The 21,079-nt window shown below is 41.0% G+C and overlaps 1 protein-coding gene and 1 pseudogene across 1 annotated transcript in view; one reads left to right on the top strand and one right to left on the bottom strand.

Moving 5' to 3' along the window:
• Positions 1–21,079, bottom strand: part of NRXN3 (neurexin 3) — a 1,627,094-nt gene that overhangs the window by 1,563,474 nt on the left and 42,541 nt on the right. The gene's annotated exons all lie outside the window — the stretch shown is intronic.
• Positions 3,243–3,911, top strand: LOC105086244 (cyclin-dependent kinase 1-like; annotated as a pseudogene).

Raw genomic sequence — 21,079 nt, 5'->3', positions numbered from 1 at the left:
CACTGCTGTAAACCAGAGCTAATTGGATGTCCAGGTTACTCTTTCTGTGTAACTAGAGACTCTAAAGCTTAGTGACATTAAAAAAAAATCATTTTATTTAGCTCACAGATTCTGTGGGTCAGGAAATCAGACAGGGTCCATCTGGAATGATCTGTCTCTAGTCCATGATGTCGGGGGCCTTTACTGAGAAGATTCAATCAGGAAAGTAACTCAAACACCCAGGAACTAGAACAGCTGTACCTAGAGAATTCACTTCCAAGAGAGCCTCTTTACTCATGTGTCTGGTACCCGGGCTGGGATGGCCAAGACTGGACTCAGATGGGACTGCTGACCAAGTGCCTACACATGTGGCCTCTCTACATGGCTTAGGCTTTTCACACACAATGGCTAGTTCTGAGATTAAGCATTCCGAGAGACCTGGACTGAAGTTGCAAGGCTTTTTATGACCCATTCTCGTGTGGGAATCACAGTCTTATTTCTGCAGTACTCAGCTGAAGCAGTCACCAGATTCAAACAGAGGAGACACAGCCGCCAGTTCTCAATGGGAGGAGTATCAAAGAACTTGCAAAGATTTTTTTTTTAACCATCACATTGGTTGAGGTTTTTATCCTTGCAACTTAACACATTCCTAACAATGGATGGATGATACAAGATAACATAAAGTAGATATGAAATTGAATGGTACAAGTAGGCTACTGAACTCAAAGGAGGAAAGGATAATGAGAGATGTAATCAAGAAAGCCTTTACCATAAATAAACACTAATTGAAGGCCTATACGTGCACAGCCCAGAATAAAATTCCAAGAGGACTACAAAAATACTGCAAGACTCCATATTTATTCTCTGTGTTAGATAAGAGTTCAAATCTCAATCTGCTATTCACAAGCAACATGGCTTTGGAGAATCCTAGCTGAGCCTTAGTTTGTGTATCAGCAAAAAGCATAGCATATGCCAGGGTTATAGTGAGGTCTAAATAAAATAGCATGAAAAGAGCCTAGCATGGTGCATGGCACTCAGTAAGTGCTCAATAAATGCTGTGCATGTGTTCATTCATTTAAAGAACTTACCCATGTGGGAAAATTGAATGAGTATCTACTATACAATTGATAAGAGAGTTAGTATTCCCCAGCAAGAAGTCAGAGCTTCAAACCTCCCTTATAGATTCAGGAAGCTCCACTGAAATATATGAAGTGCAAAGCTTAGAGAACATAGACCAATTTTTCTGGAGGAAAATTAGAACAAACTTGAGAAGATATTCTGATGTCCAGGCTGAGTCAAGCCTTTTGCCTGAAAAGCCTATCCCCACCATCACTGCCAATTTGGAAAAAATCTAGCATTTCTCACAAGAGGCCAACCATTCTAATCTGGGTTATATTTTCTAAATATTAGATCTGAATTGATTTATTTTATCCCTAAATGCATTGGGCCACAATCTTCCTGAATGGATTAAATCAGACCTATTTTTAGCAGCTGGCTCATTCAGTCCATTTCCTTACTATAAATACCTGAGTGCACTTGTTTTAAAGTAGAACTCTTCTGTCATCTGATGGTCCCAGTCTAGGTTAGAAAGGGATGGGGAGAGAGAATGAAAAACGAGACAGAAGATAGAGAAAGAAAGACTACATTGCTCTGCTCTGCTCTGCTCTGCTCACCAGCTATTTTCACAGACTCCAAGATCCATATCCCTGGGAAAGAAACGGAAAGCCAAGTGGTTCTAGCCCTTCTCAGCGTGTTAACCTTGAGAAGTTGGCAGCTGTTTGGGACTTGATGGAGTCACCCAGATTCTTTCCTATGATTTCATTCACTGAAGTTTCCTTTTCAGAATCCCATGTCTCAGTCTCCCTACTCATAACATACAGACACTCACCCCAGCCTTTGAGGCAGGCCAAGAAAGGTTTCTCCTGGGCTTAATGCTCTTTAGTGAAAATAAGTTATCATATTTCATACCCATCTCCCTAGAGTCTCAAAGAAGGGGACACTGAACTTTCAACAAATTCTGATCCAATCCCTGCTGAGCTCAAAGCACTAAGAGGAAGGTTAGGGAGTGGGCCTGCCAGGTAGCTGCATGGAGCACCAACACATAAGCAAAGGTATGCTAAAACATCACTGGGTGCTGGTGTGTCACTGAAAACTTAAGGAGATGGAGGACAACATGCAATTTAAAAACTCTTCTCAGGAAAGTAGAATGTGCAGTTAAAGGAATCCTGTAAAATGATCCTGAAGATGTGACTCTGATCCATAAGGGCCATGATTTCAGTAGTGAATAATTGTCATTTTAGGGTAGTCAGTATCTCAATATTCTCCCTATTTTGAGGTTTCTACCAGCAGTCCTCCTTCTCTATTCTTCTACTCACTATTCCAGTTTTCAGCTTCTCCTCCAAATTAAAGTTGAATTTTGATTGAACAAATATACTGATTCAAGGGGGCAGGAAATTCCCAACAGTCTACCAAGATTCTCACATGTCTCAGTCTGGACACTTTCCCCAAGGATCTCAGAGGATTATAAAAACCCACTTACCCACTTATTTCAAGCACCAAGGAACCACTGTGATCCCAACATTAGTCAATGGGAGCAGAGTCTCCTGGTCTCTCTCTCAGATGAAATGCAGGTATGCTTCAAATAATAGAAAAGCATTCATCAAATATTTTCAAAAACAATCAAGTATTTTCATAAATGATGACCATGTGGACTTTATCTCAGGAATGCAAGGCTAGTTCAAATATCAATCAAATGTAATTCACCATATTAACAAAACAAAAAAGAAAAAGTATGTAATTATCTCAGACTTAGAAAGATTATTAGAAAATTACACATAATAAGGGCTCTTGGAATTTGAGGAAAAAGTAACACAGATATGGTAGCTGCACCACTGCCTCCACCACTTCTCCAACAGCCCCTACCCCACCCATGATCATCACAGAATAATAAGCCAGGATCTACCATTCCTACTGAGTAATTGCAGAAGATTATACCAAAATAGATAAAGGTAGAGAAGGTATCTACAAAGTTATGTATAAAGGGAGACACAAAACTGCAGGTCAAGCGGTAGCCATGAAGAAAATCAGACTAGAAAGTAAAAAGGAACCATTTCAGTACTGCAATTCAAAAAATTTCTCTTTTAGAAGAACTTTGTCAACAAAATACAGTCACTCTTCAAGATGTGGTTATGCAAGAAACCAGGTTATATTTCATCTTTTAATTCCTTGCATCTCAAGAAATATTTGGATTCTATCCCTCCAGGTCTGTTCATGGATTCCTCACTTGTTAAGAGCTATATGTACCAAATCCTACAAGGGATTGTATTTTGTTACTCTAGAAGAGCTCCTCACAGTCTTAAAACCTCAAAATCTGTTGATAACAAAGGAACAATTAAACTAGTTGATTTTACTTTACCAGAGCTTTTGGAATACCTATTAGGGTATAAATACATGAGGTAGTAACACTCTGGTATAGATCTCCAGAAGTACTGCTGGGTTCAGCTCACTATTCAACTCCAGTTGGCATTTGGAGTATAGATACCCTATTTGCAGAATTAACAACTAACAAGCCTCTTTTCCATGGGGATTTGGAAGTTGATCAACTCTCCCAAATTTTCAGAGCTTTGGGCATCCCCAAGATGAAGTGTGGCCAGAAGCAGATTCTTTACAAGGCTATAAGAATACATTTCCCATACGGAAACCAGGAAGTCTAGCACCCCATGACAAAAACTTGGTTGAAAATGTCTTGGATTTCCTTTCAAAACATTAGTTTATGATCCTATCAAACAAGTTTCTGGCAAAATAACACTGAGCCACCCATATTTTAATGGATTAGATAATCGGATTAAGAAGATGTAGCTTTCTAACAAAAAGTTACCAAATGTTGTACAAGAACGGACATTTTTATTTTTACTGTTAACTCTATTTTTATCTCATTTATTTTTCTTTTCTTTGTTGTAAAGCTTAAGCTATACTTCATCTTCTAATTTCAAGTACAACTAAAAGTGTAATATTGTTCTATATGAATTTAAATGTAATTCTGTATGTGTATAGATGTCACTGTAACAACTATTTGTTACTATAATAAAACTATGAATCTAGTATTGATGACAGAAAATTGAGGGGAAAAAAGTTTAAAACCTCTCAGTAACTTAAGAACAGATGAAAACGTCCTCAGCCTGACAAAGGGCATCTCTGAAAAACCGACAGCTAACATCATACTTACAGTGAATGACTAAATGGCTTTCCCCTTAAGATCAAGAACAAGGCAGGAATATCTGCTCTCACTATTTTATTCAACATTATCCTTAAAGTCCTACCAGGTTAATAAGGCAGTAGAATAAATAAAAAGCATCCAGATTTGAAAAGAAGCAATACTTTGTAACAGATGACATGCTTGCTTCTGTAGAAAGGCCTAAAATATCTGCCAAAGAGCTGATTTTTAGGAAGGATACAGGATACAAGGTCTATATTTTTTTTTAAATAGAATTTCTAAATGCTAGAAACAAAGAATTAGAAGTTAAAATAAAATAGATACTATTAATTTTTTAAAATACTGTATTAGTTCTCAATTGCTACATAACAAATGACCAAGTTAGCAGCTTGAATCAACAAACACTTGTTACCCCACACAATTTCAAAGAGCCTGGAATCTGGGAGTAGGTTCACCAGGTGGTCCAGTTCAGGGTCTCTCAGGAGGTTGCAATCAAGATGCTGGCCAAGGCTGCTCTCATCTGAAGGCTTGACTGGGTCTGGAGGATCCACTTCTAAGATCACTCATTCACATCTTGTTGGTGGAGGCCTCAGTTCCTCATTTATCATGGTATCTGGCCTTCACATTAGACCTTCCAAAAAAGCTGTTCCCATATCTTCCAGAGCAAGTAGTCCAAGAGAGAGCAAGGAAGAAGCCATGACATCTTTTACTACCTACTCTCAGAAGTGGCATTCCATCACTTTGCCATATTCTATTGGTCACACAGAGCAACCCTGGTATAATGTGTGTGTGTGTGTGTGTGTGTGTGTGTGTGTGTGTTGTGGGGGAGACTATAAAAAGGCATGAATACCAGGAGGGAAGGAGCATTGGGGGCCAATCTGGAGGCTGGTTACCACAAATACCATTTGTGACAGCATCAAAAGACACAAAACAGTTGTGGATAAATTTAACAAAATAAATGCTAAACCTCCACACTGAAAATGACAAAATAATTATTGAAAAAAATTAAAGAAGACCTAAATATACGAGGATATATACAATGTTTATGGATTGGAAGGCACAATCTTACTAAGATGTCAGTATTCCCCGATGTATTGGGATTTAACGTAATCTCAATCACAATGTCACTAAGTCTTTTAATAGAAATTGATGAACTGATAATAAAATTTGTATGTAAATGTTAAGGATTTAAAATAGCCAAACTGACTATAACTCAATGAAGAATGTTAAAAATAATAAAAATAAAATAGCCACACAACTCTGAAAAAGAAGGACAAAGTTGGAAGACTTGGACTACCTCCTACACCACATCATAAAATAGTGTGAGAACTACATTATTTTAAGATTTACCATAAAGCTAAAATAATAAAGACAGTGTGTTATTACTATGGGACAGACATGTAGATCAAAGAAACAGAATAAAGGGTCCAGAAATAGACCCACTCATATATCATCAATTAATTTTTGACAAAAAATGCCAAAGTAATCCAATGGGAAAGGATTTTCCACAAATGTTGCTAAGATAACTGAATATCCCAGGAAGAAAATAAACTTTGAACATTGCCTTACACTATAAGCAAAAATTAACCTAAAATAGATTAGCCTAAATGTAAATGCTAAACTAAAAACTTCTAGAAGAAAACATAAGAGAAAAATGTTATGACACTTGTATAGGCAAAGAGTTCTTAGATAATACACAAAAAGTATACACTCCAAAAGGAAAAAAAACTAATACACTGTACTATAGTCATCTCTTAGTATCATGGGGGAATAGTTTCCAGGACCCCCTGTGGGTACCAAAATCTGGAAATATATACAAGATCTTGTGGTAGCTCACAGCGAAAAAAAAAATGTGACAATGAATATATGTATGTTCATGTATAACTAAAAAATCATGCTCTACACTGGAATTTGACACAACATTGTAAAATGACTATAACTCAATTAAAAAAATGTTAAAAAAAAAAAGATGCTCAAATCCCTTATATAAAATAGTGTAATATTTGCATATAACCTATAAACATTCTCCTGAATACTTTAAAACATCTCTAATCACTTATAATATCTAATACAGTGTAATACATGTAATACATGTAAATGCTATGTAAACAGTTGTAAATACAACGTAAAAACTATGTAATTAGTTGCCTGTGCCCTCAAATTTTGCATTTTGGAAATTTCTGTAATTTAAAAAATATATATTTTCCTTCTACAGTTGGTTGAATCTGCTAATGCAGAATCTGAAGATATGGAGGGCTGACTGTATATCAAAATTAAAGCCTCCCACTATTTACAATAGCCAAGACATGGAAACAACCTAAATGTCCATCAACAGATGACTGGATAAAGAAGTTGTGCTATTTTTATACAATGGAATACTACTCAGCCATAAAAAAGAATAAAATAATGCCATTTGCAGCAATGTGAATGGACCTGAAGATTGTCATTGTAACTGACGTAAGCCAGGAAAAAAAGGAAAATACCATACTGTATCACTTATATGTGGAATCAAAAAAAAAAAAAAGGACACAAATGAACTTATTTACAAAACAGAGACAGACTCACAGACATAGAAAACAAACTTACGGTTACCAGGATGGAAAGGGGTGGGCAGGGATAAACTGGGATTTTGGGATTTGCAGATACTAACTACTATGTATAAAATAGATAAACAGCAAGGTCCTACTGTATATATATTTGATACCTTATAATGGACTATACTGAAAAAGAATATATATATATGCATAAATGAATCACTACACTGTACACCAAAAATTAACACAACATTGTAAACCAACTTTACTTCAATAAAAAATAAATAAAGCTTCCTAAATTTTGAAAGACAGCATTTAAAAAAAAAGTGGGGTGGGGGATAGCCATTGACAAGAAAAAGATACATGCAATACATACATTTAACAAAAGGTTTGTATTTGGACTACATAAAGAACTCTTTATAATACTGAGATATTAACTCAGTTAAAAATAGGCAAAAATTTTGAACAGACAATTCACAAAAGAAATACAAATGGCAAATGTGCAAATGAAAATATGCTCCACTTCATTGGGGAAACTCATATTAAAACCACAAGATATTACTATCACCCACTAGAATAGCTAAAATTAAAAAAAGAAATAATACCAAGTACTGCAAGGATGTGGAACAACTGGAAATTCCCTACTTTGTTGGTAGATATGCAAAATAATACAGCACTTAAGGCAACTTTGGCAATTTTTTAATAAATATTCACTTACTACATGACCCTGCAACCCCCGAGGTATTTACACAATAAAAATTAAAAGAGGGAGGGTATAGCTTAGTGGCAGAGTGAGCTGCTTAGCATGCACGAGGTCCTGGGTTCAATTCTCAGTACCTCCATTAAAAATAAATAAACCTAATAACCTCCCCCACAAAAGTAAAACAAACAAAAAAATAAAAACTTTAAAAAAAATTACCAGAGTGGTATAAAAATTAAAATATGTATCTTCACAAAGCCTTGTTGTAAGTGTTTGTGACTTTTTCATGATAACTTTTATTCATAAAAACTCAGAGCCAGACACAACCCACAAGTCCATCAAAAAGTGAATGGTAAAAAAAAATTGTCATCACTACAGTGGAATACTACTCAGCAGTAACAAGGAACAAACTATTGAGATTAAAAAAAATGGATAATTCTCAAAAACATTATACTGCGCAAAATAAGCCAATCACAAAAAAAGTACATAGTGTATGACTTTATTTATAGAAACTCTAGAAAAGACAGATTTAATTTAAGGTGACACAAAGCAGATCAGTGTTTACCTAGGGTGAGAGGAGTGGACTGACTTCAAAAAGCCAATTGGCAGCTCAATGGAAATGTTCTATATCTTGTTTGTAGTGGTGGTTAAATGGGTGTATATGTTCATTGAAACTCATTAAATTGTACACTTAAAATAGGTACATTTTATTAAATGTAAGTTATACCTCAACAAAATTAAACTTTTTTTTAAAAAATACGTTCATATAAAACAGTGATTATTACAAAAAGCTAGACATTGAAAAATTAGCTCTCTCCCACACCAAATGTCCAGGCCTCCAAATATCCCATCTCCCTACCCAAAAGTAACCACTATTCCCAGTGATTTTATGCATTATTCAAAATCGCCTGTGTGTGTGTGTGAATATACCTCTCTACTGATATCTGTGCATGGATATTTATGTAGCTATACATACACAAATACACATTTTTTGTGTGTATATATATACATATATACTTTTTGTTTACATGCAATTAGGTATCTTTTATATTACAAGATATAGGAGGAGGCAGTTAAGACCCCAGAACAACCTTGACCAATGCAGGACAGGCTTTATTAACAAATGCCCCAGCCTTCCTTCTTACCAAAACAGACAATTCTGGGAGACATTCTGTGTGTTTTCCAAAGGTTTGGACTTATTTGGGCTTCCCTTAGCTATAGCAACAACTCAGTATACACCCATTTTTTTTTTAATTGAAGTATAGTCAGTTTACCATATTGTGTCAGTTTCTGGTGTATAGCATAATAGTTCAGTCATACATATACACACATATATTCATTTTCATATTCTTTTTCATTATAGGTTACCACAAAATATTGAATATAGTTTCCTGTGCTATGCAGTAGAAACTTCTTGTTTATCTATTTTATATATAGTAGTTAGTATCTGAAAATCAAACTCCCAATTTATCCCTTAATAACCTAAATGTCCATCGACAGATGACTGGATAAAGAAGTTGTAGTATATTTATACAATGGAATACTACTCAGTATACACTCTTTATCTGCATTTTCTGTCTTACTCTCTCATTTATTTTTCCTGGGATCACTTCCTAAATAAACTACCTGCACCAAGTCCTTGTCTGAGGCTCTCTTTTCAGGGAACCCAAACCAAGACACACGCATCTTATTTTTCACTTAATACATTTTGTAGGTTGCACCATGTGAGCCCATATGATCTGCCATGTTGCATCTCATGTATACTCCACTGTATGGATGTACCATGGTTTTTATAACCATCCCCCTTTCAGTGGATATTTAGGTTGTTTATAGTCCCTTGCTGTTGAAGACAATGTTTTTTAAAAAATCCTTATGCACACATCTTTGTAAGATAAACTTCTAGAGATGGAACAGATAAGGCTAAGGGTGACCACCATGGCCATGGTGGTCTTTAAACAGGAAGCATCCCTGATACGATTCACCTGTACACTCTTACCTGTACTACATAGTTATAAACACAGTGTGCATTAATGCACAGCTATCCCCATCAGAGTTGATGCAAGGCTGTAGTCCTACATCCTAAGGCCCCTTCTGCTCAACTCTTTTTCCCGCTTTTCTATGGATCAACCTGCCATTTTGCCGTGAACTTAAATACAGTCAGGAGGAAGCCTGAGACAAAGAGAGTAAGAACACAAGGTAAAACACAGAGAAATGCACAGAGGGAAAACACACATAATACATGAAACCACTCACTGACTGCGAGGAAATTTAAAAACCCGTCCTCTTATTTGCGTAAGGAGTAAAGAGCACTGGACTAGGAGTCAGGAAGTTCTAGTTCTCTCTCAGACAAAGCAAGTGGTGTCCTTGGATAAGGCAGTCTCCCTTTGCCTCAATTTCCTCATTTGTAAAATGAAGAGGCAGACCTAAATCATTCTTTCTGAAGCCCTCCTCACCTTGATATTCCAAATTTCTGCAACCCAGGCAGGTTGTATAAATGACTACCTTATTTACCAAGGTGTCAACCCAGCCACCATCTGTTAAAACCTCCTCTCCCAACCACAGGCAGACACTAGGAAATACAGGCATCCTTGGAGATACTGCAGGTTCGGTTCCAGGACACCATAATAAAGCTAATACCACAATAAAGCAAGTCATACAATGTTTTTGGTTTTCCAGTGCATATAAAAGTTATGTTTACACTATACTGTAGTCTATGAAGTGTGCAATAGCATTATGTCCAAAAAAAAAAAAAAAACAACAAAGTACATACCTTAATTAAAAAACACTTTCTGCTAAAAAATGCAAAACAGCATCTGAGCCTTCAGCAAGTTGTAATCTTTTTGCAATAATAACACCAAAGATCACTGATCACAGATCACCATAACAAATGTAATAATAATGAAGAAGTTTGAAATATTGCAAGAACTACTGGAATGTGACAGAGACACAAAGTAAGCAAATGCCGTTGGAAAAATGGCACCAATAGACTTGCTTGGCTCACAGTTGCCACAAACCATCAATTTGTTAAAAAAAGAAAAAAAAAAAGCAGTAACTGTGAATAAATACCAATAAAACCAGGTGTGCCTGTACTGTGTGAGCTGTCTCCCACTTTAAATCACAACATAAAGGCAAACATCCTTGAGAACAGGGAACCATTTTCCTTTAACAATTGGTAGGAGCAGAGCACACTTTGGGAAAAATATCTTAGCCCCTCGGACAGCTGGAGCTGAGGTTTTAGGTTCAGAAAGACATGAATGCAAATCCTAGTTCCTCCATACATTAGCTAAATGGCCTTGACTAGTTCTTCTGTAGAAATGAGGCAAATAAAGCTGCTTTGTGGGGCTGCTGTGAGAACTAAGAGATGTTACATCGTGAACTTGTACTTCACGCTGTGTTAGCTTCCAAAGAGATCAGAGAAAGTCAGCTAAAGCCCAAATGAAGTGGTTAACTTGCATCTGGGGGTCATGTTAAGCTGTATATCACACACACACACACAAACACACACACACACACACACACACACAGTTTTAAGAGCTATATACTTGCTGTAGACTCAATATTTATGGCCCCTATTCACATATTAAATCCTATGCCCCTGTGTGACACTATCAAGAGGTGGGGCCTTTGGGAGGTGATGAGGGTGGAGCCCACATGCGTGGGATTAGTGCCTTTATAAAAGAGGCCCCAGAGAGCTTTCTAGCCCAGCTGCCATCTGAGAACGCAGTAAGAAGATGGACATCTGTGAACCAGGAAGCAGGTTCTCATCAGACACCAAATCTTCCAGAGTCCTGATCTTGGCCTTCCCAGCCTCCAGCACTGTGAGAAATAAATTTTTGTTTAACTGCCACCCAGTCTGTGATGGTTTTGTTACAGCCCAAACAGCCTAAGGTAACACTAATGCTATATACCAATCGTTCACCATTATTTAACAACTCTGTTTCACAAATTTAACAAAATTCTGTTGCTATGAATATTTAGGGTATTTCAAATGCTTTATTTCTATTAATGAGTTGATGAATTATCTCTACATACTCATCTTTGACAGCATCACTTAGTAGACCCTGAATAGATGTTAGACAACCAGAACTTTTGGAGGGGAGAGGGGCTGGATAATAAATGCATGAGACACAAGTGAGCCCCAAGTTCATCCAGAAAGTATTTGCTGAGCTTCTAGGTACCAGGCACCGTCCAGGCACACTTCTATACCACAGTGTTTCCCTGAATAGGTACACATGCGCCTCTTTTCATACAGTGGATCCGGTTTCATCATAAAAATTGGATTCTTATGAAATGGGAGACAAGAGACAAGAGCTAGGGTTTAAATATTACTAGGCCTCAGCCTCCCACAGACCAGAAAGCAAGAAGAACCTCTTCAGAGACATGAAAGGAGAGGACGGAGCGGTCTGGAATACAAAGGACCCCAGACTGAACATGGCGTGTCCCAGTCCCTTCAGTCATCAGAGTGTGAGAGCCCAGCCACCTGGGTGCAGTTTCAACATAATTTATTCAACTCGTCGACTATTCACCAAGCATCAATTACAGCCAATAATAACTCAGCCGTCATTCAGTGAGGCCGACCAGAGTAGCAGTCAGGAGTACAGGCTCTGCCTTTAAAAGAGTGAGGTCAGCCCATGCGAAACAATCTGTGGGATAACAAGTGACAAGAGCAAGGGGCAAAACTGTAGCAATGGGTACCATGTACATAAAGAAGAGGGGACATACATATTTGTTTATGCACAGCATATCTCTGGAAGGAATCATAAATCCTGGTGAAAGTAGCCCTGTTTCTGGCCATGATGCAATAATAGGAACCAGAGCCACCATCTGTCCTTAAACAGCTTAAAAAAAAAAAAAGACAAAAGGAAACAACAGTTTCAGACATTGTGCAGCAGACAGTGCTGGAAGGGTCGCTGACAGCTGGAGAAGGAAAGGAAGGAGGCAGGCCCTACAACTGCCCCTGCTTACTGCCAGAAGGTCCTCTCCACGATCACTGGGCTCTCATGGCCTGAGTACGGGTCAGCTCACGCATGAGAAGCTACGAGAGGCTGGGAAAGAACCACCACAAAGCAGTGCCCAACAATTTCCCGACTTCACACCAGGCTGGAACTGGTTCATGTTCCTGCCAGCCCTAGAAAGACCTCATAATAAACTGGGCTTGGGGTAGAACCCTAGGAAGTGGGGACAAAATAGAACCTTGATGGAAAGACTGTTTTGGATTGGCATAATAAAGTGCAGAAGTGAGGCCTCTCGGGTAGATGACTCAGGGGCAGAAAAGGGGAGGTTGGGGATCAGAGTCAGGACTTGAATATAATTACCCGTTCACTGTACACTTTTTGTGCTGTTTGGAGTTTTTACTGTGTGTATGTATTCCTTTTTTTTAAATCTTTTTTTTTAAAAGGGGGAAGGCTCTGGAGTCAGGCTGTCCAAGTGAGAAGCTGATTCCACCTCTTGTAAGCTGTGTGACTCAGCCAAGTCACTGAACCACTCCAAGCCTCAGGTTTCTCATCTGTAGAATGGGTTTCTTTAGATCATTGTGAAGATTACCTGAAATGTTTATATGAGAGCTAGCAGTACCTGGCATTTCTGCATCAATGTTGGTTTTGTTTCCCTCTAACCCATGTTTCTTTGGGGAGAAACATCCCTCCTCCACTCATCCATTGTGTCAGGTGACCATGACTCTATCCCCCAGCTCCAGAGATGGGTATGTTACTACAGTCTTAGAAGCTGGAGCCTTTGGGGTGATTAAGTCATAAGAATGGATCCCTCAGAAATGAGATTAGTGCCCTTATATGAGACCCCAGAGAGTTCCATCATCTTTTCTGCTACGTGTGGTTGTAGCAAAAGATGACCATCTAGGAAGTGGATAGATACAGAATCTACCAGTACCTTGGTCTTGAAGTTCCCAGCCTCCAAAACTGTAAGAAATAAATTTCTGTTGTTTCTGACCAATCACCATATTTCATGACCCTGGGATAGCAAGTAAATTGGTCTAATGAGAGTAGTGTCCAGAATTTTGCTGAAAATGTTGGGACAGAAACACCAACTTTTCACTAGGGTTGCTAAGTGAATAGACTGAAGCTGCTGATGGTCATTTTTAGGGTGCCAGCGTAAGAATGAAACCAAGACAGAGGAAAGTGAAGCCGAGAGCTGGAGAGAGACATGGTCCTGATGATGTCATTTGAGGACCAGGATCCAGTTATACCTAATGCCAGTTTTTGTCACTTGTAACCAGAAGAGGCCTGACAAATTCAGTAGGGATTATCATTATTCAATTCATTCAACAAGCACTGAGCCCAGATGAGGTGCCAGAAACTGTACCAAGAGCTAGGCATTCAAACATGGGATCCCTGCCTTAAAGAAGTTTATGGTCTAGTGAAGGAAACAGACAATTATGCAAATTGACAACTGCTAGGTTAGAGACATTCCCTGGGTGCTCTAGGTAAGACATCTACACCATCCTGGGGAGAGAGGCTAGACATCCAGAAAGACTTTGTGAGGAGTGATGCCTAAACTGAGGCTCAGTGGATGCCAAAGAAGTGGCCAAGAGAAAAGAAAGAGGAAGTTGGAGCATTCTAGACAGACATAAGGAGCATTCTAGACAAAGCAGATGTGTCCAGACATGAGGGGTCAGTGGAGACAGATTAGGCTAAAGAAATAAGCAAGAGAAAAAAATTATGAAACACTTTATGTCATGCCCCAGAGTTTGGACTTTGTATCCTGATCATTGTGGGATGTTATTCAAAGACTTAAAACAGGGGAGACATATGATCAGATTTTTGTGTGGAAAATAGATTAGAAAGCAAGATAGGTGAGGGAGACCAATTAAAAGGATATGAGAGTAATCCTTGCTTGAAATGATGAGGGACTGAGTTAAGACATTAGGAGTAGGGATGGAAAGCAGTGAAAGAATGAACTTGAGAAGTTTTAAGGAGAAAGATCGACTGGCCCTGATGCTGAAGTATAATGTGTATCAGTTTGAAACATTAAAACAAGAATAATAATTAACAATTTTATTGCACTTACTCCCCACCAAGTCCCATTCTAAGTGCCTTATACAAATTAACTCATTCAGTCCAGCACCATGAGGTAGACACTACTGAGATTTCTCATTTTACAGATGAGGAACTGGCCCACAGAGAGGCAAAATAACTCGCTTGATGTTTCACTCTAGCAAGTGGTATAACTGCAACCCCAATGGGGGCAACCCAAGACCTGAGCCTGTGCTACTGGCCTTGCACATGCACATCATCTAAAAGGAAGATGAAAAAGTAAGAGGAGGTGGCCAGGAAAATAAAAACAAATGACTGGGAAGGCAGAGGGACACCTGGAGAGCTCAGCATCACAGAAATAAGGAAGGTCAATGCCTGTTTCTTACCTCACCAGTAATTAAATATCCAATCATGTAACTGGAGGAAGACAGGCCGGGCTTAGCTGAGAAGAGAGTGGGAGGTACTTCCACACATATTATCTCCTTTGTTCTTCATGGTTCTGTAAAATAGGTGTTTTCACAGCCCCAACTTCTATATATGGAAACCGAGTCTCAGAGAGGTAAGGGGACTCCACAAGGTCACACAGCTGTTAAGTGACCCAGCCATTTCTTAGATCTGCATTCTGTGCTTGGTTCAACATGGTGCTGTCCTGGTGCCCAGGGCTGTACCAGAGTGGGAGGGAGGCACACAAGGGTGGTCACATCCCTGCTCCTAGTGGGTCTGTAATCTTATTGCTTATATGTGGCTGTAACAAATGAAAATATAAAGATCATGATAAGGCAGCATAAATGTGTGCGCTTGGGTAAGTGTTCCAGATTATGGGCACCCAGAGCAGGTAAGGAGGTGTTACAGAGCTGGAGGACATGGGTTGGGTACTGAATGACAGGCTGAGTATACAAACGGGCTGATACGGGGCAGTTCCACGGACTGAGCCCTCACCAGTGCTCTGAACCAGTGACTGGCATCTGCCGTTTCCACCTGTGCAGCATCTCTGCTGTGTTCTTTTCTTCTCCTTTGACTTTTCCTCCCCATTGGGAACCCATGTGGTTTGGATAGGGCCGGCCCAACTTCTCCTTCAGATTCCAGGGGCAGGCACCTAATGCCAGTCTGGTCAATCACTGGACCTCATTTCCCCCAACTCAGGGATTGGCTCTGGACCCAGTCCAGCCCAATGATCTCACACACAATCTCAGGTATGTGCTGGAAATTTTGGAAGGAGAAACCCTCTCCCTAAGATAGCTGGCTCTAGGAATGTTAGCTTAGAGATGCTGGGGCTACATTGTGGAGAGGTCTGCCTGGGAGTGAAACCCACACTGAAGAAAGGGGACAGGAGGGGGAGAGATCCAGTAATAATATTTGGGCCCCTGGATCCAGCCACGCCTGCCTCCAACCATCCCTGGACTCTTCAGTTACTCCAGCTAATAAATTCCCTTTGTTGTTTATGCCAGTTTGAGTTAGGGTTTCTGTCACTGACAGGTGAGAGGGGTCTGACTGACAGAGACCCACAGAAGTGATAAACTCCAGTAATCAAAAGATGGGGTCTGTCTGCCTTCTCCATAGCATAGGAGTTGGAGGGGAGGTATAGTGAAGTAAGGTCCATAAAAGAGACAAGGGCTTCCGTAGAGAGTGAAATAGGTATAGACTTCACAGAAATGGCTTTAGTTTCAAATATATCTCAAAAGGTAGATAACATTTTATCAACAACAGAAGGTATATATTGGGGATGCAGATATGATGGTTTCACGGGATCAGAAAGATGTTCCTCCTCCAAGGTCTCTAGAAATGTTTGGATCCCAGGGAGACCAGAGCAGGCTCTCAGGATGTAATGAAGCAGGTAAAGAGCTAAGTGTCCAGGTAAAAGAGGAAAGAGGCGACTCTGTTCTCTGGCCCCACCCTGCGGCCAGGAGATCGTATCGTGTCCTCTGAGCCTGGATCCCTCCTCCTCCCTGCTCCTGCCGAGCCCCGGAGAGACGAGACAGATCCTCACGCAGGCACCTGCTTCAGGAGGAGCTTCCCAGCCAGGGGCCCCATGAAGAGTCCCAGCCCCGCAGACGGGGAGTCATCCACATTTCCTGGGGGCGCACAGCTCCCCTCAGCCGGGTCCCCTGCGGTGCCTCACAGCACCTCGCAGCAGCCGCAGCCAACGAGGGGATGTGTCCCTGCTGCTTGAGTTAATTACAGTAATTATACCTGCTCTCTCTTCGGCTCTGGTTCCCTTTGTTCCCAGTTTCCTGCCCGCTCATTTGCAAATCTAATCGCTCTGTGGATTGATTTTTTTTAAACAGAGAAGGGGATGAAGAGACAAAGATAGGGAGCAGAGAATGTGGGAGAGAAAAAGTGGGGGTGGGAGTGGGCTGGGAAGCGAGGCAGAGGGATAGAGGTGGGGAAAGCAGCTGAGAGCATCCAAGAAGGGAAAGACTGTAAGAGCACCTAGCACAGGTGTGCAGGTGTCACGGACGTGGGTTGGGTACTGAAGGACAGGCCGAGTATAAAAACGGGAGGATAAGGGGCATTTCCAGGGACTGAGCCCTCACCTGAGTGCTCTGAGTCTGTGACAGGCATCTGCTGTTTCCACCTGTGCAGCATCCCTGCTGCGTTATTTCCCTTTAAATTTTCCTCCCCATTGGGAATCCATGTGGTTTGGGTAGGCCTGGCCTCACTCCTCCCTCAGATCCCAGGGGCGGGCTCTTGATGCCAGAGTAACCCCCAAGGCCTAGAAGGTGGAATCGTGGAGACCACCATCTCCAGAGCCCTCAGGCCTTTCTGGAGAGTCCCCAGTTTCTCCCCAGACCCGGCTGGTCTGGCCCGAGTGACAGGAAAGGGAAGGGCCCCAAATTCCAACAATACCAGCAGATGTCCCTGCTCTTTAAATATTGTTCTCCCAGGTATCTGTGGGATTTGGGGCATCCAGAACACCTGCCCGGTCCTTCAACAACAGATGGCTGAGAGGTGGGAGCCGGGGAAGCAGAAGGCGGAAGGAAGCAGCAACTCCTCAGTAGGAAAATCTGAGAGCTGGGTGGTGGGTTTTCCTCTCTCACCCCAATCACACCCTGGAGACTCCTAGGAAACATCTTGGCTGTGAAATTGTGATTTATAGTAAGAAATATATGTTTGGTCTTCATTCTATTTCTGGCACAGAGCTCCTAAAACCCTCGGAATGTCCTAAGTGATAAGAGTCATAAAGGTGTCTCCATGCTCATAACAAACCCCTTTCAATTACACCTAAGTGTATGTTAATGCGGTGACTCTTGGAAAGCACCTAAGGATGGGGGCTGCGTGCCAGGAAAACCACAGTGCGTGTTGAGGTTGACACTTTTAGTCCCACCTCCTGGCTTCCAGGGTGGGGAGAGGGACTGGAGGTTGAGTCAGTTGTCAGTGACCAATGGTTTAATCAATCATGCCTGTGTAATGAAGCCTGTAATAAAACCACAAAAGGAGGGGGTTCAGAGAGCTTCCAAGCTGGGGTACCGGAACCCTTCCATGTGCCACTGCGCTGGGCCCCAGTCCTCACGAGAACAGAAGATCCTTTGTTTGGAACCTCACCTTACGTATCTCTTCATCTGGCTGTTGATTCATATCCTTTGACACTCTTTGTAACAAACTGGTAATCTGGTGAGTAAACTAGTTTCCTGAGTTCAGTGGGTAGCTCTAGAAAATTAATCAAGCCCAAGGAGGGGGTCATGGGAACCTCTGGTTTACAGCCAGTTGGTCACAAGAAGCACAGGTAACAACCTGGACTTGTAACTGGCATCTGAAGTGGATGGCAGTCCTGTGAGACTGAGCCCTTAACCTGTGGAATCTGATGCCATCTCCAGGTGGACAGTGTCAGAACTGAGTTAAATTTTAAGACACTCAGCTGGTTTTGAAGAATTGCTTGGTGTGGGGAAGTAACCCACACATCAGCACTGGTGACCAGAATCAAAGCTCAAGGTTGTTCAAATGTGCTCTGAGGAGTGCTGAGTTTCCATGGAGAATCTCTGTGGGGAAAGGGTCAAGTGGGCATGTACACCACTAATACCCCTTTCAGTGACCTTTATTCATTTCACATATTGGGATCCACCTGAAATTCCGTTTGAAAATAAAATGTATTAAAAAGGAAAAGAATCCCCTACTACAGAGGGATAGAAAACAGCAGACCTACGTCTGAACAACTTCTCATCTGTCAGGGAGGGGAAACGGAGACCTAAATAGATCAAGTGGCCTGTCCAAATCACATGTCAGTCAAATCATAGGCCTTTTAAGTCATAATTGAGGGAGATTTTCACCACCCCATGTTGCTTGTCAGTGTGTCAGGGGGATACCAGGGATTTTGCCAAAGCTCTTGACTCTTCCTAGGACCCTCCGAAATGAGGGGAATGTGGCTGATGGCACTATCCTGCCAGAAGCCCTCGGTGAATCCAGGAATCCTTGCTCCTCGGTCCTCTGGATGACCCCAATAGGTGGAGTGTGTTTCCTAGAAAAGGCTATCACTATATTTCCAATCCCACGTGCTCTTAGAACCTAGCCACCACCAACACCAACACCCCATCAAAAAGTAGAATCTATTTCTTCTCCTCTTGACACCAAAAGGGCCTTTGTGATTGCCACAAAGAATAAAATATGGCGGAAGTGATGCTGTATGACTTCCAAAGTCAAGTTAGAACTAAGGCAATGCAGCTTCTACTTGCTTCTCTCTTTTGGGAAGCTCACCATTGGTACCCAGCCACCATGCTGTGAGGAAATCCAGGCTACAAGGAGAAACCACGTGGAGGTGTCCTGACAAAGGTCCCAGCCAACAGCCAGCATCAACTGTCAGAAATGACAGCAAGGAAACCTTCAGATAATCCTAAACCCAGATGTTGAGTCATCCCCCACCTGTGAGTCTTCCAGCTGAGGTCCCAACATTGCGGAACAGAAACAAATCATCTCCTCTGTTCCCTGTTCAAATTCCTGACTGACAGTCCTGACTGAGCAGTTACTTTATGCCACTAAGTTTTGGCATAGTTCATAACATGGCAATGGATGGCCAGAACAGACAGTATGCAGAAGCTGGAGCAGATACTCCCCATGTGAAGTTAGATCCAGTTAAGCAAGCAACCACAACCAGGGATCCCAAGAACAGAGTTGATGCCATGAATCCAAGTCTTCAGTTATTATTTGGATTCACCCCCAGCACTTTCAATTAATTCTCAAGAGAAGGTCAGAGTTCAGGTAAGTGTGGAGGCAGAAGTGGGAATGGCAGTGGTTGTCAACTTCCTACAGTGGATTTAGACAGTGTTTACTAAGAACCGACCATGAGTCAGACACAGAACAGAGTCTCCGCCCTATAGGAGCACAGTGTAATTGGGGAGGCAGACACAGCCACACTCAGAAGTAATTATAATGCAATAGGTTAAGTTGCTATTAAAAAAATAAAAGTACTTTGGGAGACTTTAGAAACAGGAATGTCAGCCTCAAATATTTCGTATCCTGGGATGGTTCCTATCCACTCATAGGTATAAATGATACTCTAAATCCCTCAGTCCAATCCTTGGAATAAAAGGTATGTGGTACACCCTTGCTCAGAAAAAGTCAAGAGCTTAATAAATTTATTTTCATATTTTGTATAACCCTGTTGAGGCAAATGTAATTTGTCCCCAGAAATCCACTCTCCAGAATAATAAGACCCTCAATTTTTTGCTAGGTTAATAGCCACCTAGAATGAGGATTACATTTCTCAGCCTCCCCCTCCTTGAAGGTATATGTGGCTTAGTGACCAGTGGGATGTCCAGTAGGTGATACGTGAAACTTCTGAGTTGCATCCTTAAAAGGAGGGGACATGCTCATCTTAGCACCATAACCACCTCCTTCCTAGCTGGAATGAGGATGTGGTATTGAGCTATTTTAGACAATAAGATGAGAGAGATGCCTTAGAAATGGCAGAATGTAGTTCCCTTGCACTTTGGAACCCCATTCCAGCTATAGTTACCTAGTAGATCATGAAAAATAAACCCTAGTCTTGTTGAAGGCATTATTATTTGAGGGGCCTCTGTTACTAAATCAAATCCTACCCCAAAAGTCTATTAACTATTAGCTTTTTATTCCCATGTGCGCGCACGCACGCACACACACACACACACACACACACACACACACACACACTGTGGTCCAGGCCCCAACACTCAAGAATTAGTTGAGGACTTTGTTGTTAAATGAGATCAATTGCATATTACTAGCATCACTGGTCCCTGCTGCCTGGAGCACCAGCTCACAAGAGTGCAAGAGCAAGCTTTCCCACAGAGTTCTGGTGCCCCTAAGGGCACCTTGCGTTATGTCAAGTGATATGCAAAGTAGTACTTTCCTGGAGACCATTTTGCTCAAAGATTTGGTGAAAGGGGCTTTGAACTGTTTATCTCCTAAAAGGTTTTGTCACATGCACAAGACAGAAGCAGCAAAATTCCCCTTTCCTGTGTCAGCCAATCTTGTACTTTTCGTGAACACCAGGAAAGCAGGAAATGTCTATGTGCAGTGAGTGATTGAAAAAGTTGTTCTTTTTGCGTTATCAGGGAAACATCAGCAGTATCCTAGTGGACTAGGCTATTACTTTAGGGAGAGGAGATTAAGCCAGCCTTTCCCTAAGTATACTCTGCTGATGGATGTTACACGGAAGAAAGAAAGAAAAGGTTTCATGGAAAATGAGTTTGAG

Source organism: Camelus dromedarius, chromosome 5 (genome assembly GCF_036321535.1).
Source record: "Camelus dromedarius isolate mCamDro1 chromosome 5, mCamDro1.pat, whole genome shotgun sequence".
Taxonomy (NCBI): Eukaryota; Metazoa; Chordata; class Mammalia; order Artiodactyla; family Camelidae; genus Camelus; species Camelus dromedarius.
Note: the sequence above shows the minus strand (reverse complement) of the source record. Positions and strands in the feature narration are given on the sequence as shown.